Below are 15,596 nucleotides of genomic sequence, written 5' to 3' on the forward strand. Positions count from 1 at the left end.
GACTGCTAGGATTTGGGCATAGCAGCATGCCTGATCACATCAGCACACAACAAACTCTCATTTACAGTCAGTCTGTGTAGGCAGAGGCTGCTTGTTCATTCCCAGATGCCCTGACCCGAAAAATCACACAGAAACTGTATTAATGACAACACTGTTTGGCCAATAGCTTATGGATATTTCTAGCTAACTCTTATATATTAAATTAACCCATTTCTATTAATCTGTGAATCACCACAAGGCTGTGGTCTACTGGTGTCTGGCAACTAGCATCTTTCTCCTTCAGCAGCTACATGGCATCTCTCTGTTTCCACCAACTTTCTCTCTATACTTCTGTTCTGATTTCCTGCCTTGCTCTATTCTGCTTTGACATAGGCCCAAAGATGATTCTTTATTAACCAATGATAACAAAACATTCACAGCATACAGAGGAGAATCCCACATCCATTCTGCTCTGTATGTGCCAGCAAATTATGGGTCCTCTGTTGAGAAATCCACACTCAGACTACCAATGTGCCTTATGTCTTCCCTGAGAGTCATTGTTTCTAATAACATATGTGCTTAAATCTATATTAAAAATATCATTTTAATAAATTCAACTTTGTTTCTATTTTGGTTCATTATTAAACCCTTTTCAGTACTGAAGCTAGGGTTTACTTGAGCAAGATTATTAACAGGTCAGAGAACACCCCAGGCTGCTGTGGACCATGCTGCCATTCATAAAGTCTGCAAAATTTCTATTTCCAAAGGACATGAGAAGGCATCCTTTCTGCTATCTACATATGGATTGTACCACTCCTTTCCAGGTTAGTGATAAGTGAGTTCTGAGTGATTTTTTGTTGCTGTTTTCATTGGAATCCCCCTTCAAATTGATGAATACAAACATCTTTTCATGTTTGACAATCATTCTGTTTGTTTTTCTGATCACTATTTAAATTCTTCCTTGAATATTTCTGTTGTTATTTTTCCTTGTTGTTCCACAGGTAATGTAGTACAGCAATTTTCCTATACATGACCTCTTTCCCACATCTCAAGTTGCCTTCTAAAACACTGATAATTTTGGGTTTTTACTACAGAATTACCACCATTTAAAATCATTTTGTTTCTTGTCTATGTCTTTCAACAAAATGTAAATTTATTAGAAGCAAAGAAAACCTTCCTGTATCTTCTCTAATTTCCATTACCTATGGCAGTGTCTAACACAAGATGAGCCTTAGTAGTTAATATTATTGTGACAAGTATATAGCCCAGATTTTCCAAAACCATTTTCATCATCCTGTTCCCTTAATTACACTTGCCCTAGCCAGGCCACATGTCTAGGATGTGTTTCATTCATATGTGAACCAATTGTGTGGGGGTGTAGATAGGAAAGCACAAGCTGAACAACTCTTGTGGGCTTTTTGAGATTGGATTACAACTCACAGCAGTAGTAGACATTGACCATAAAACTAGGTGAGGGATGCAGAAGGCAGATAGAAGGAGAGCTTTAATAAGGAGAGAGAGAGAGAGAGAGAGAGAGAGAGAGAGAGAGAGAGAGAGAGAGAGAGAGACTAGCAGGGCATTTACAGGTGAGTGATGTAGTGTTAGGCAAGATGGCAGTGAGCATTTGAGTTACATAGAGGAACAAAATAGATTGAGAATAGGTAGGTGGGGATCAGGTTGTGGAAAATTTACATATACTACTTGGAATTTACTTTTTCCTGGTAGGAAATGTGGAGAAATGGGGAGTCATCACAAGTTTCATTGAGAGAGGCAGACATAAATCTATAATCAGGAGGAACACTCTGGTGGCAATGCTATGAATTAGAGGGGGAAGAGAAGACTTATTAATAGCAGTTCTTCTCTAAAATAACTTGTGCCAAGCCAGTCCACGTATATTTTATGGAGAACGTTTTTAATAGAACTAGCGGAGTCAGCAGCACACATTTCCCAAATCAGATGACCGAGCAGACACTCCAAATTCTATCCATTAGCCTTTGCGGCCCAACTTTCTGTGTGCGTTGAAGAGTAAAACATATGAATTGTTGAATTGTATTCATTTCCTCAATAAAATGTATGCTTAAACTAATTGGGCTGCATTCATTTTCTGCCAAACTATATCAGCTTCCTATTCTAATCTAATATTTCTGAAATGCTGAGAATTTTTATGAGCCAAGTACTCTGAATGACCTACACCCGAGAAATGAGTTTAAGACTAATTGGTTAATATTAGGAAATGTCATCACCTAGCCTAAGCCAGTCACCTTTTCTCTTGAGAATAGATATGCCTACGTGGTGAAGTCCAGGCCAAGAACAGGATGGATTTGTCTCTTGCAGCGGTCTCATAAATCTCAGAGAAGACCCTTTGGCATAAGTTTTCCAATCTGAACCAGCTATCGATCAGCTAAAGTGGTTCATTGGCACATCTCCCTTTGAAAAGGGAGATATTCAGGAATCGTTAGATTCTCCTTGATTGAACACAGTCTTCTCCGACAGGCTGACCCATATGTTATTGAGAGGGAGCAGTTAGTTAAAAGGACAGGACTTTAAAGTCAGATGCTCCTATAGTCAAATCCCTACTGTGCCACTTACTAGTTGAGTAATATCCATTTAATAAATGTTGGAGAATTATTTTATGCCGACAATGGATTTACATTAGGGTTTCCAAAGCCATGGCTTTAAAGAAACATCTGCCCAGTAAGACAATAGTATAAATAATGTACAGTAGAGAAAAAGACTAATAGCATAGAGAACACAGATGAGAAGGTAGCCAAAGAAGGAAAGTAAATAAAAGATGCCCCCATGGGCCAAAGGCACGTAAAGACTGAGGGTGATGAGTCATGCCCATGATTACTAAATCTCATGATCTAAAAATTAGTAAGATGTGGTTTATTCACATAATGATTAAATGTTTCAGGCAACCAAGGGAAAAGAGCAGGATTGCTTAGTCAAGGCAGTAATACTAATAGATAACATGAGGAGAGGTATTTATTTTTGTATTATACACTAACTAAGCAGACCTGTCAGACTCATTGATCATTGTAAAATATTAGGGAGACAGGAGTATAAGTTTCTGATTTTCATCCCTGGGGTAGTTTGGTATTAATAATTGAATGAGGAATGCTAGAAAAGAAACTGGGTTTTCTTCTAGTTTATAAGCTAATTTAATAACATAGTTTGAAACAGAGTATCCCGCATGAGTTGCTAGGAGTCACGGGTTTTTAGATAAGCATCCCAGGGTTGGTTCTGGGATACATCTCTATGAGTTTTTGTCTAGTATGGTCCCAGAAGCTCCCAGGACAATACAGGCTACAGTCACTCTTCCTGATGGGACACTAAAAGTAGAAACCAAACCTAATTGCTGAAGACATTACACACTTTGGTTCCAAGACACAGAGAAACCAAGGTGTAAAACTGAGCTACAAGATGCCTCCCTTCAAGGCCCAAGGAACATCATGGAAAGGGGTCAGAGAGGATGTAGTATAAATGGTGACAGAATGTGCTGTGCAGATGGCTGGGGAAGAAAACCCATGCACAGTATCACACAGATGGAAATCCTATGTACTATTATAGTAACCTGCTAGGCAGGATAGACCCACCAGTGTGATAAATAGCATGGCTCTTTGGCATTAACCAAACACTTTCTGGTTGGATTTGTTTGAGATCCACTTCATAGGAGGAATACATTCCTAGCATTGTAAATCTGGTCAAAGTCTGTTGTTTTGCTCAATGGACATGTTTTCAAACTGACTTCTAAATAGTTTACTTTAGCCATAGACTAGTGCTGCTCCCAGCCTTGGGCAGACGATGCTTCTTCTATTATAGTGGGCAACAGTTAATGCAGATACATGTATTTAGCCAAGGTACATCATGGAAAATGTGGAAGACGGAATGTAAGAGCTGGGGAAAGGGATTGATGTCATGAAACATTATGCCATGTGGATACCTTGGAGGAACTGATATCAAGGTTCAACAGACACTTATTCTCAATACCTTAATCTGTATTTACAGGGTCTGCATAACATTAGGCCTCCAACATTCACCTTGAATGTGAGAGGTACTTGAGGTCCCACACCTTCCTGGGAAGCTATTTCAGTTAATGCTTGATGGGAAGAGAGTGTCCTTTTCTTTAATGGTGTAGCTTACATCCCAACAAATAACCCCCTATCCATGTCCATACAAGCAAATTAGGCGAATTCAGTGGGTCAACAAAAGGAGAGGGAAACCAGAGAGTAGGGAAGGACACTAGTTGAGAAGAGGTTCATAGGTAGAGGAGGATAAGAGAGAGAAATGGGGCAGAATATAATCCCATCACATTGTATATATGTATATATGAAATTGTCAAAACAAACGAAGGAAGGGTAATTGGGCATCAATGGAAAAACAAAACAAAACTTTAGACAGTCCAAGTTTCAAATGCAGAAGTAGTTCCGCAGTGGCACAAATCCCGAGGAAATTGAACTCAAGTTACAACGTGGGATATATCTGTATACAAAAGTTATAATGTGCGCCAATCTACACAGATTGTTCCAATAACTTATATCATAAGATGTTGCCATATGATAGAACTCAAGTGGCATGCTCCAATATTCATTAATTAGAGCTCTTGAGAAGATTCATGGCCCTTGCCAAATTTGTGTGATATAAATATACCCACCATGTCATATCTTAAGCTATAAAACACAAAATGTGAGCTTAGGGAGAATTGCATGCAGTTGGCCATCACCAACCCATGAAAGTGGCTCCAACAAACCTCTGTAGACCCAACCCCCCCCCCAAGAAATTCACTTATAATATGCTTTGGGCCATTCTACTTAGCAGGCCCTTACCCTAGTTTGAAATAAAATCCATTTGAGCAATAAGCACAATATATGAAAGAGAGAACTAGAAAGAGAGAGAAGACAGAGAAAGAGACAGAGAGATGAGAAGAAACCAAGCCAAGTACATTGAAATGAAGGAATTTCTTCCCAAATGTCCCATAAACATCCCATCTGTTTCTCCACAATCCTCCCTGGGTCACAGAACTCCACTCTGTGCCAGCTGGCATTCCCTGAGCCCTGGGTAAAGCCATGACTCACCATCCAGATGTATCATAATTTGCTCAGGTCAGGTCTGGGTGTTCTTTAATCCTTCAGTCTTTCCGTCTCCCATCAAAGGATGTAGTTTAAGTTCTCATCCTTGATGAGAACCTATGTAGTGACTCAATGCGAGGACCAGTGGATTCTGGGGGCTAAATCACCCAGCCACAGCCAGTGTGACTGCTTCTGCGTGTGTTTTTCATGCTACATCTCATTCCCATTGTGCATGCTTACTGCTTGAGAAAGTTTAGAATCTTCTACTTCCCTTCTCTTTGTAGTCTGGGGAAGGCTTCTTTGCAATTACTTCCTCAAGGGTTGGGAAACAAACCAGGATGAAGTAACCCAAGGATAATAAATATCTCAACTTTAACTACAGAAGGGGGCTACAGCAGCCTCTGGCGTCATCTGGCCAAAGAATCAAAGTGGGTCTGTGGTTTACCAAACTTCGCTATCTTGTGCTGCTTGTTTTTAGAGCACAGCTGCTGGATTTTGGTCTGTCTACCCCAGTAAGTACTTCTCTATTTGAGTGTTGCTGTGTAAGAAACCATAAAGTTGTGTTGGTTTGGTTTTGTTTTGAGAATCTCTAAGATGGCAAATGTAGTGGCTTGAAGGAGAATGGTCTCTCCAGGTTCTTAGACTTGAACACTTGGTAACCAGGGAGTGGCACTATTTGAAAGAATTAGGAGGTGTGGCCTTGTCGGAGGAAGTGTGTGACTGGGATGGGCTTCTAGGGCTCAACTGCTCAAGCCAGGCCCAGTGTCTCTCTCTTCCTGCTGTCTATGGATTCAGATGCAGAACTCTCAGCTGCTTCTCTAGCACCATGTCTGCCTGCATGCTGCTTTGCTCCTCATCATGACAATGAACTATACCTCTGAAACTGTAAGCCAGTCCCAATTAAACGCTTTCTTTTAAAAGAGTTGCAAAGATCATGGTGTCTCTTCACAGCAATAGAACAGGAACTAACACAGGATGTCTTATTTTCAGATATCTTACAGCTGATCATAATCCCTGGGTTCTTTTATTTTTATTTCTTTTATTTTATCTTTATGTGTATGAGTGCTTTGCCTGCATGAGTTATGTCTATGTACCACTTGCATGCCTGATGCCAAGGAGGCCAGAAGAGAGCATCAGATCCTTTATGAACTAGAGTTACAGGTGGTTGTGAGCCTCATTGGAGTGCTGGGAAAGAAACTGGATCCCTTTGAAGTGTACCCAGTGTTCTTCACAGCTGAACCAAATGCTACCAGCTTCTACGTTGTTTTGGGAATTTTTGTTGTTGCTCCTGTTTTCAGATACTAGCTTTTAATCCTTTGGATTTAAAAATAATTCTAATTACTTTTAAAGAATTCTCTTGTTGTTTCAGCGGTCTTATTATGAGGTGCCTTTATATGGTTTTCTTCATAATTATCTTGCTTATGTTTCCAAGTACTAATTTAATATATGACTTGATTTCCTCCATTTTTGGGAAATTTTCCTCCTAACACGAGCTTTTATTTATACAGTTGGTGTGCTACAAGCTGCTTATGTGCTTCTAGTTTTCTGACTTCCCCTTTCAGCCATGTCTAATCTGATAATAAGATTGTCTATTAATTACTTAGCTAATATTATTTTATTTTTCAATTTTAGAATATTATTATGGTACAATACATTTGTTCCACAAATGTACACCGGCCCAGAGAGGTCCAGGGAGGACATTACTTTCCCCTGGAACTGGACTCAGGCAGTTGAGAGGTACTACATAAGAGCTGGAAATGGGAAACTTGGTCATCAGTGAGAGCAGTAAGTACTCTCAACTGATGAGCTCTCTAGCCCCTATATGCTTGATTATTAATCACAATTATTTTAATGATAGTCTAATGATTCATTAGCTAGAAGAAAGGGCTCTGTATAGAGTTTACTTTTTATTTCATTCATTTGGTGGTTTAAGTAATTTTTAGTAATAAAGTTTTTTGGAATGATATTCTAAATAGAATATATGCATATGCATATACAAATATACATACATTATATCATATATATTATATACATCAGATATATATATATATATCAGATTTTAGAGGCTGTTACCTTTCAACAAGGATTTTCACTAATTTGGGATAAAAGTTAGTAGCAACTCACCTTAATCCAATTCCAAACTAAACTTATTCAGGCAGATTTCAGTTTATGAAAAAGAAGTGTCTGTTTTTACTTTCTCCAGAACCCCTTCATAGATCCTGAGTGTGTACTGAAAGTTGGGTGTCGATCATGTCCTCAGAATTAGCATTTTCTCTGTAGCTCTATGCAACTGAAAAGTCATGTAGCCTGTGGCCTCTCAGCCTTCTGCTGTTTATAAATAGACTCTTTGATATGGAAAAGCAGAACAAAATATAAAACTCATTCTTCAATATTTCTCTTCACTCTAGAGTCATGGATTATCAAGTCCTTAAACTTTACTTCTTAAACTTTCACATATGCTGCCCTGCTGTGACACAGCAGAAGGCCCCAGTGGGTTTGTCTGCCTCTCACCTGCCACTTCCTGCTGAGCATCTTAACTTTTTACAACAGGCGGCTTCTGACTCCCACAAAGGATGAACATCAAGGCAAAAAGAAAAATAATCCCTACAACTGTAAATTCTCTTCTCCCTGAAACAGCAGCTGCTCAAGCTCTGGCTGTATAGACAGCTCTCTGATACCCTCAAATTGATTTCCTTGGGTATCACATCCAGGCTTTCTGATTGTTCTCTGAACTTAAATCATTTGGCTATAAGGCAGTTCATCATAGCTAGAAGCAGAAATATCAATGAGTATCAGTTGATTCTGAATATACTTCAAAAGTAGGATATACACCAACAGGCATTATTTCTTTTTTTTTTATTGAAAAAAAAAATTTTCCGCCTCCTCCCCGCCTCCCATTTCCCTCCCCTTCCTCCCGCCTCTCTCCCCCTCCCCCCACTCCTTAGGAGTGAGGTGGGAGAGATGAATTGAGTCACACTGAGACCTTTGACCTGAGATGTTAGGAACCAAGCTGTAAGATATCAATATAGACCGAGCTCATGGAAAAAAAAAAGGCTGTGCACAGGAATACTAGGAACATTTTGAGAAGATTGTTTAAAAGTAAACAAAATATCCATAAGTATTTTAATGCATGAGCCTGGAACTCAGAGAATAGGTCCAAACTGGATATGTGAATGTGAAAATCAAGAAAATATGAATGAGATTTCCAACCAAAAAAGGGGTGAGGTCACCCAGTGTGTGAGTGCAGAGAGCTCTAGAGAGTAAGGCTGGAGGGATGCTCACACTTATGGAGATGCCAGGGAGACAAGGAGAAGACAACAAAGGAGAGTACGGAGGAATAGTAAGTGAGATAAAGATGACTTGGGAGGAATAGGGTGTACTGAAATCCAAAGAGAAGTGCATCCACTTTTGAAAATTCAAGCAAGATCACTGATAATCCAGCCATGGTGACACTAGGCTGTGATTCTAGCAGTCAGGAGGAGACAGAGACAGGAGGATTGCTTTAAGCTTGAGATTAGCCTGTCCTACATGATGCCCAGGTTTGCCAAGGATAGACAGAAACACTCTGTCTCAGAACACACAAGCAAACCCTGTAAGTTGAACATTCAGGCAGTTTAGCCATTTAGAACATTCCATCTTTGATAGCATGTATAGATGTCATTTCAGTGGAAGGGTAGAAGGAAGTCTTATGGCTGCAGGTTCAATATAAAATGAGAAGGTTTGTTGCTGCTACTGTTGTTGTTTCTTACCTCAACTCAAATTTCCTTCAGTGTTACCTGAAGGCTCTGTTCATGGATGAAGACTTTCTGACCTGAACATAATTAACAGTCACATGTAAGACTTAAATACTTTGTATGCCTTCCACACTCTTCAAATGCTCATCTGGAGCCTTTAGTTTAGAGACTAGCCCTAGTTTGCCCTAGCCCCAGACTAGAATAGATGCAAGTCCTCTCCAACATCATCCTATATGTTCAGGGATGATGAACTAAAACTCCATGTCAGACTGACACAGTGCTTTTTTGCTTGCATTAGAAGCCAACAAAGGATATATTAAAAAAAATTCTTTACATTTTATCCCAGCATTAATTTGATTCATGAATGTTCATCATGAACCATGATGAAAATGGTTCTGTGCTCCACTGAGGGAGAGAGGGCAAAAGCAGAAACTTCTATGAAGTGTTCATAAAAGAAGGAACAAGGATATATATATATATATATATATATATATATATATATATATATATATATATATATATATATTTAAAAAGCAGAAACTGCCTACTTAGATATTAGTTAATGTTTATGATTAGAGAAGCTTAAGTTTTATTTTGCAGTCAACATTAAATTGGACTTCAGAGGGACTCTACAGCCTTGATCTTATAGCCGCCTCAGTTGAATGACCTCCTGATTAATTGCATATCAACTCCAACATGGACTTTCCTGATCTTATGCTTCTCTTAGGCAGCTCTCCTCCTAATAGTTTCTCAAGGCCCTAGATGGTTTTCAGGTCTTTCTTGAACCGTTAACAGAACAGAAAAGGAAGAGAGAACAAAGCTTATGTAAATGATTTTGTGGTCCATTTTGGAAGAGGCATGTGTGCTTTCTATAGCATGTCATTGGCCAGAAGTGATTCTTGCTTTTAATCTGACCTCAGAGGGGAAGGAAAATGCAGTGTTCCTTTGGTCTCTAGGACAGATTATTGTTTTTAGCCTGTCCTTGCTGTATGTTTCCAGTTCTCCCTTCCTCACCTCTTCTCTGCCCTATGAGAACCAATCAAAGTCACATTAGATTGCTGTATCTTGCTCAGATTTCAGGGTCTCTACATGATGCACAATTCTTCCATCAAGTGTTGATGTAACTCCTTGTATTACCTACAAATTAATAAATCGGGTATCTGCCTACTATCACCACACAATCATGTACTATAGAAGAAAAGCAAAAATACAAGGGCAATGAACACTACCCCTGGCAAAGGAAACAATGAGAAAGTCTAGAAACCAAAGCACCCACAATTTTAAAGACTACTCAACAGAAAATAATGAATTCTAATATAATGGTAGGAGGAAGTAACTGCATAAAGTTTTGCTGAGACTGTCAGCAAAGGAGACTTTGTCCATTTTTTCTGCAACATTGATCCTCAAGGAGTTCACAATGACCCCTGTGCTCCTTGACCCCATGTGAAGTGAGGAAGAATAACAAACCTTTGGGAGTCATCCCTGAAGCCAGCCTTGTAGTCAATAGTTCTAGGTTCCAATAGCTTGAAGACATTAGAAACAACCAAAATTTGGTTTGTTTTTCTGCTTGATTGTTTGGTTTATGACTTACCATAAATGGTTTAAAATTCTTCAAGAATGTTCACTTTGTTCATCAGTATTTGTATGTGTCAGAAACCTCACTCATAGACATGCGCTACATACAATTTTTAAAGATAGTTTTTCTCTCTGCTTCCTTCCACCATGGTAACTGTTTCCAATTCATAATTTCCATTGTAGCCACTTAGAAGCTACAATATTTTAATAAAAATGCTCTACCAGGAAGTTGGTGTTTGTGTGTGTGTGCATAGAGAAAGAGAAAAGAGAGGGGGAGAGAGGGAGAGAGGGAGAGAGGGGGAGAGAGGGAGAGAGAGGGAGAGAGAGGGAGGGGGGAAGGGAGGAATGGAAGGAGGGAAAGAGAGAGAGGAAGGGAGGAATGGAGGGAGGGAGAGAGTGAGAGAAGGAGAGAGAGGGGGGGGAGGGAGGGAGGGAGGGAGGAATGGAAGGAGGGAAAGAGAGAGGAAGGGAGGAGAGGGAGAGAGGGAGGAAGGGAGGGAGGGAGGGAGGGAGGGAGGGAGAGAGAGGGGGGGGGGACAGAGACAGACTTATTTGAAAAGATTCATTGACCTGTTGGCAATCTATTTTTCTTCCTTCTCCAATTTGTCTTCTTCCTTCCTTCTTTGGAGTTCCCTTCTTAAGTTCTATCTCATTCTTTCCTTTTGGATTTGAACTTTGTGTGTATTCTAACTATTTTTCTAGAACTGCAAAACTTGAATTTTCAGTTTCTCCGCAAGCTCCCCTTTCTTTACACTCACAAACTAGCCAGTGTTTCCCCAGGTTTTTCTTGGACAGGCACAGCCACTACACCCACACACCACTGAAATTGTGTTTCTCATTTCTTCTGCAGTTCAGTTTCCAAGTGCTCACGTTTAAAGGAGAGTTTTACCAACTATTTTGCCATAAAAGGATTACCATTATTCTGGTGGCCAGTTTTAGTTTCTTCACTGATACCTGCCAGTTATTAAGCCAATTCAGCATATCATAAATTCATTGTATAACAGCACTTCAAGATGCCAATGTCTATATTTCCATAGGCTAAACACTGTGGTAAGTATCTAAATGTTTATTGGCTTAGTGAGATGATTTTTAAGAATTCAATCCAATACAAATAGTTGGTTTCATGATCCTCTGAAGTGGTTTTGCTTCAAACAGGGATTGGTGGTTTCAGTGCTTTCACATTTTACGGCTTTGTCATTGTACAAATTCAACCGAATCGTGGAATAATCCAGTCAGCAACTGAAGGATGTGAAAAGAGAATTTCAGAGGGTTTTATGGTGTGTCTCACCGTGATGTACATGCTTCTTTCCAGAACCCAAATACACCCAACTTGACATCAAAGAAAGCTGGAGCGTGTGATCTACTCATGTGCAGAGAGACAGGAAATAGGAAAGCTGAACAACCACCTCATTTAGGGGAAAATACAGCTAGAATCACAGACTATCCTAAATGTTGGCAGGCAGACATCATCTAAATCTAAAATATGCAACCCAAGCATATAGAAAACCCAGCTGGTACCCTGAAAGTCTACCTTGATGGTATTTTAGCTTGAAAACATCAAGAGTTTACTATTTGCCAGCTACTCTTCCAACTGTTTGGTAATTATAAATTCATTGGTCATTAAAATAATCCCAGGAAGCAGTACTTCTTATACAGAGGAGGAAACTGGAAAACTTATTCTGGGTCTCATAGCTCTTACTTAGCTCTCATCCCAGGTTCTAGAGCAGATTTACCCACTACACTGTCACAATGGCTCTAGTTTCTTCAAGATGTTTCCAGGTGACTAGTTTGCTCAGCATGCTCTTTCCTAAATGTACCTGCCTTCCTTTTTACCTTCACACAGAGTCATTTTCAGACCTTTGTAAACGGAGGCTGCAAGTTTGTTTCCTGTCTGCCCAGAGTCAAATAATCACACAGAAACTATATTAATGATAACACTGTTTGGCCTATTAAGCTCAGGATCTTTATTAAGTAACTCTTACATCTTAAATTAACCCATTTCTATTCATCTATGTATCACCACGAGGCTGTGGCTTACCAGGTAAGGTTCCAGCATCTTTCTCCTTCAGCAGCATCATGGCATCTCTCTGACTCCACCTACTCTTTCCATATATCCCTTCCAGGATGGCTATATTCTGCCCTACCAAAGGCCAAAGAAGCTTCTTTATTAACAAATGGTAATAAAACACATTTACAGCATACAGAGGGAATCCCAAATCAGGCCTTTGTGTCCACTTGTCCCCAACAGAAAGCTGATTGCACTTTACTGAATTTCTATTCAATGCTTAGGAAATTATCATCCAGTTTAGATCAGTGCCCTCATTCACTTCAGCTGTCAACTTGCCACAGTTCAGAGACATCTGAAGGAGTCTCAGTTGAGGGATTGTCCAGATCAGGCTGTCCTCTCAGTATGTCTTGGGACACTGTCTTAATTGTTTACCCTCTAGGATCCACAGTTGGCAAGACTTAGAAATGAAGACTTAGAATTTGAAGAAAGTCCTTCAGAAATAAAGAAGATGATTCCCTATGATAATGCATACAACAGAAGGACTGAAGAATGCCAAAATGCTACTACGTACCAAACATTGATCAAACTTTCCTTGTTTTAATCTCCTTGAATTAAACAGATCTAATAACTATAAAATTAAAGAGATTTTGAACCCAGGTCCTCAGGTACGATATACATTGAGAATACAAGTTCACAAGATGCTGAGTAGATTCTGTTAATATTAGACAAAATGAGACAGACACATTCTATAATGATAAGGTGCTGTTTCATCCACAGAACATAATGATGCTGAACCTTCATATATATCACAAAAGAATTTCAAACTATATCAACTAAATTGAAAGGCCTAAAACAGGAAAGAAAGCCACAACAGAACAGAACTAGGAAATAGATGCATTTATATTATAGAAGACTGTGACATTCCTCCATCAGCAAATGGTAGAAGAGCAGATGGAAAGACAGGCAAGATGTAAAATGTGCAGATAACTATTTCAGATAATGTGACCTGACTGACATTCATGAAACACTTCCCACAATTTCGACAGAGCATACACATTTTTCTTGAACATGGAGCATTTACCAAAGCAGACCATATGCTGGGTCATAAAATGAGTCTTGAAAACTTTAAAAGATAGAAATCTCACCAAGAATGTGCTCAGGCCATAATGCAGTGAAACTGAAAGCCACTGAGAAAGGTATCTGGAAAATGTCTCAAACATGCAGAAGTTGAACAACGTACACCACATCACACATGAAACCAGAAACGAAACCACAAAGGAAATTAGAATATATTCTAAACTGAGCAAAGAGGCAAATGGAACTCCTCAGAATTGTGAGAAGCAGCTAAGGAAGGGCTCAGAGAGAACTCCAGGATTGAATGTTTGTGTGAGAACGTAATCTAACAAAAGGTACATTTGAATTAGTGGCCTAAGATTTTGATTTAGAAAACTTAAGAAAAGGAGAGCCAATGGCATGTGCCTGTCATCCCAGCACTCAAGGGGCTGAAGCAGGAGAATCAAGTCCAGCCAGAGCTAGGTAATAAAACCTTGTCTACAAACAAACAACCCTAGAACAAAAAGACCAGACCAAATTAAAGTCAGATAGATTAATGGAACTGAAAAGCAGCCAGAAATACAACCATACCAGTTTAGTCAGTTGGTCTATTACAAAGGGGATAACACACTTCAATCCAGAAAGAATATTTTTTGCAACAAATGGAATTTGAAATATATATATACATGTACACATATGTGTGTATATTTTACACACGCATATATATATATATATATATATATATATATATATATATATATATATATATTGTGTGTGTGTGTGTGATTCCAGGAAGCAAGAGATTAGAAAAATCCCATGGTTCCCTTGAAGAAAATGTCTCCAAACCTTAGGATCTACTCTAGGCCTCACCACTTAAAGGGTCCAATACCCCCAATATCAATACCTTGGAGGCAAAGCATTGAACACATGGATATTTGGGTAACAGTCAACATTCAAACCACACCACTGAGAGAGCAACTAGATTCAATAGTCTAAATATTAAATAGTATACATGTATGCAAAATTTGAGAAAAGAATGAAAGGAGAGCAGTGTTCACTGAGAATGAAATACAGAGTAGAAGACTGATTTTAAAGGGGGATGAAGACAATGTGAAGGTCACAGAAGTACTCTGTCTCATAATTATGACTATGATCTCATGGATCCAAAAATGGATAGATGCTTATCAAATTGTTTGAAGATTAATGAATGCTATTAACAACCCCAGTATAACTGATTTTAAGGAATGTATATCCCTGAAGCTAGAGATGTCTAGACAGTTTAGATCACTCATTGCTCTTGCAGAGGACCCTGGCTCAGTTCTCAGCACTCACAGGGTGTTTCACAGCCATTGGTAACTCCTTTTCCATCTGTCACCTTCTGACCTCCGTGGACACCAGGCTTGGATATCATACACATACTTTTATATGGTGAAGACATTCAAACACATTCAAGTAACAAATTTATAATTTACAAATAAAAATAAACCTAAAATAATAAAATTAAAACTCAATCTAAAAATTAAAAAAATTAGATAAATAATGTAGAGCCCAGAGTAGGATAAGTTATATTCACGTTCAAAGGCAGTAATAGAATAAAAGAACTAAACAAAATATACTTCCTACTTAAGGTGGATATAAACCCCAACCATTGTGCCAATTGACATCAACAATTGCCAACAGATATCAACAATATTTATTATTTACTGAGAGCTCTTTTGTGCTCTACACATTTCCAGACTTCTTGAATTAACTTTTAATCTGGATAACAGCCCTGGTATTGAGTCAAGTCTCATACAGATGGCATGGCCAGCACTGTGATATACTACAATGATGGGTCAAATGCCAGGTGGATACTGGGTAAAAACAAATTAGGAAAATTAAAAATCTACAAAAATAATGCAGGCATATAACTATCAATGTGTAGGCTGTTTCCTTTATGATGTTGACTGAGGGCTCAGTGAGTAAAATGTTTGCTGTACAAACCTAAGAACTTGGGTTTGATCTCCAGAACTCACATACAAATGCCATCCATGGTAGCATGTACATTTAACCCCAGTTGTGAGGGTTATAAGCACCAGACCAATGAGACACCCTGTCTCAAAAAACAAGGAATGACACTCAAGGTTGTCATCAGGATTCAACACTCATGTGCACACATACACACACACACAAACACAT

The sequence above is a fragment of the Chionomys nivalis genome, chromosome 20, assembly GCF_950005125.1.
Source record: "Chionomys nivalis chromosome 20, mChiNiv1.1, whole genome shotgun sequence".
Classification (NCBI taxonomy): domain Eukaryota; kingdom Metazoa; phylum Chordata; class Mammalia; order Rodentia; family Cricetidae; genus Chionomys; species Chionomys nivalis.